The sequence below is a fragment of the Anopheles marshallii genome, chromosome 2, assembly GCF_943734725.1.
Source record: "Anopheles marshallii chromosome 2, idAnoMarsDA_429_01, whole genome shotgun sequence".
NCBI classification, from domain to species: Eukaryota; Metazoa; Arthropoda; class Insecta; order Diptera; family Culicidae; genus Anopheles; species Anopheles marshallii.
The window spans coordinates 3,829,014-3,831,455 of NC_071326.1; the positions used below are offsets into that span (position 1 = coordinate 3,829,014).

Consider the following 2,442-nt stretch of genomic DNA (forward strand, 5'->3'; position numbering starts at 1 on the left):
GAATTTAGCTTAGAAGTTTTTGTTCTGTCTCATTTTATGAAGCCATTTCATCCTTTATCTCACTGCCTGCCATCAATCTGCAAACCCGTATTTATTTGTTGTTCCGTCTTGCCATTGGCAAACAATTTCGGCAAACCTTTCCGGCTCTGTTGACACGTTATGTACGGCCGTAACGCACAAACACGGTAGCCCTTCCAAGTACTCTCCGAATTAAGAGGTACTGCGGGATGTTAATTAACTTAATTCTACCGGGTTAGCAACGTTCCTCATCCGTTTCGCGCGAATGAATGGAAACAAAAGCTGTGAAAGTAGGTGCGGAACTTTTTTGTTCGACAGTTTTTAGTTCTTTGTTTCCTTCCAAACGCTTCAAATGACGATAAATCATAATCTTCTAATCGTTCGCCGCAACTGAACACAGTGCAAAGGATGTGGCAGAATGAAAGGAAGGAGAAACATTATTGAGTCAATCATTATGGAATTTTGGGACATTTTATGATAAATCCTTCAAGTTTACGCGTCATTTTGCAGCCTTTCCCTTCAGTTTTGATTGGATCCGGGTTTACCACAACACATTTATTGCTCTTGTTTTGCAGTGTCATTATTTCATGAAGATATGTTTTGTTTTTTTGTAACAAAACTTTTAAGTGTTCTTCTGTGACGTGTACGTGTACAGTCATTGCGGATAGTTGCCGTCAATAAAAATATCCTCTTGGAGATGCCGGGTATCGATCCCGGTACCTCTCACATGCTAAGCGAGCGCTCTACCATCTGAGCTACATCCCCGTGTATGCAAGTGTTCCACCGTAAACGGTTCTGTTGGCTACACCATTGGCCTACTTTCACTTTCAAAAAGCCTATTACAATCTCAACTCACCATTAGCGCGGTGTGCCGTGCTCCGTTGCTGCTCGACATTCAACTTGACCATTTCATCATTCACTAGTGGAACCGGTGGGTGGGGATTTGTCGTCCACAGACACGGGTCCCAGGCGACTGCCCATGGACGACAAAACCGCACCAGCAACAACGACAACCGTACACAACTAGCCCACAAGAGGTGTATTTTTAGGAGCAATGCGCCCGACGGGGATGGTACTTGTGCACATTGAGCTAACTGGAGCTCCCGTTTTGTGGGTTGTCTCCTGTGTGGTGTGTGGCTCGTTCGGGCACGTAAACATATTTATGCTCGTCAACCGGCTGACGATGCTCGGTAAGTGGTTAGGTACGGGAGCCATTTGTAAAGTCGAAGGCATCGAGCAAAAGGAAGGAGTAGAATACGAAAACAAGCCAAACGATGGCTTAGACGTGAGGGTAAGAGGATGACTTTCTGCATACAGGGCGTGTGGTCGTCTATTGGCACGAATGAAGTCTCTGGATGGAAGATCGTTGCATATAGGAAAGATGCACTTAGGACCAATGCAGATATGGAGAAGTTGCACTTGTCCTACAGGGGAGTTGGGAAGGAATGCTTCGAAATCAATTAGTTAATGTATGAGTGAACTTATCGATTTGATTTACGGAAAGGATTACGAGATGTATGCCCGTAGGTTGAAAATTGTGATTGATTTGTTGGTTTCATATTCCCCTCAGGTTGGCCAACCCCGCACACCTTCTCGGTGTAAAGGGATACAACGATAGCAACTTAAAGGATTACCTGCTCTCAATCAACTAGAGACGCAGTTGTTAGTATTCAGTACATCGTTCGGTTTGGATTACTGAATGAGGCAATCAAATGTACCCTAACCGTACCAAGCCGTCTGCCCTGTTTCCCATTCGCTGTGCATTTGTCCATTAGAAAAATTGTCCTGTCTCGTATTTCAAATTTAATTCCTTATTTTACCATTTTCCCGTTGGCACGCTACCTCCCCGAATGTCCACCGGACGGACGCACGGACGACTTCCAAACAGATCGTTTCTTCTTCGCATACAGGATGTACACGGTGGACAGTTTAGGTCTGTCCCTGGCTAGACGTTGGCTGACGCACCCACCAACACGAAAGACCTGCTCGCTGCTATAATAATGGTTTTAGCAGACAATAACGTGTTCGAAGTGGACTAGCGATAATTAGAGTAGTTCCAGCCGGTGCTGCAGCTTCTAGGCCGAAGCTTACACGCGTGGTTAGTTTGCGACCGACCGTACCGGAGCGAAGAACTTCAACCGAGTTCACCACGCAAACGCCACCTGTGCAAACGTGTACTCCTTTTTTTGCGATGTACTCCACCGTGGAGTTGGTTGCGCTCCAGGTAATGCTAAACAAGAGCCATCCACCATCGTCGACTTATCCCGGGAGCATCGTTACGCTGTAAATCTGAATAAAGGCATTACCATAACTCAGCCTGAGCGAACGAGGCGACTGTTTGGGCCCGAGCAGAACAACGCGGAAGAAGTAGAAAGACGGTGACACAAACGGTGTAGTGCTGTTTGGAGTTGGACAAAAAAACAC

General features: G+C 46.0%; 1 non-coding gene across 1 annotated transcript; it reads right to left on the reverse strand.

Annotated features, from left to right (window-relative positions):
* Positions 1-710: 710 nt before the first annotated feature.
* Trnaa-agc (transfer RNA alanine (anticodon AGC)) lies at positions 711-783 on the reverse strand. Its single transcript has one exon. It is a non-coding gene; the product is annotated as a tRNA-Ala (tRNA).
* Positions 784-2,442: the final 1,659 nt, after the last annotated feature.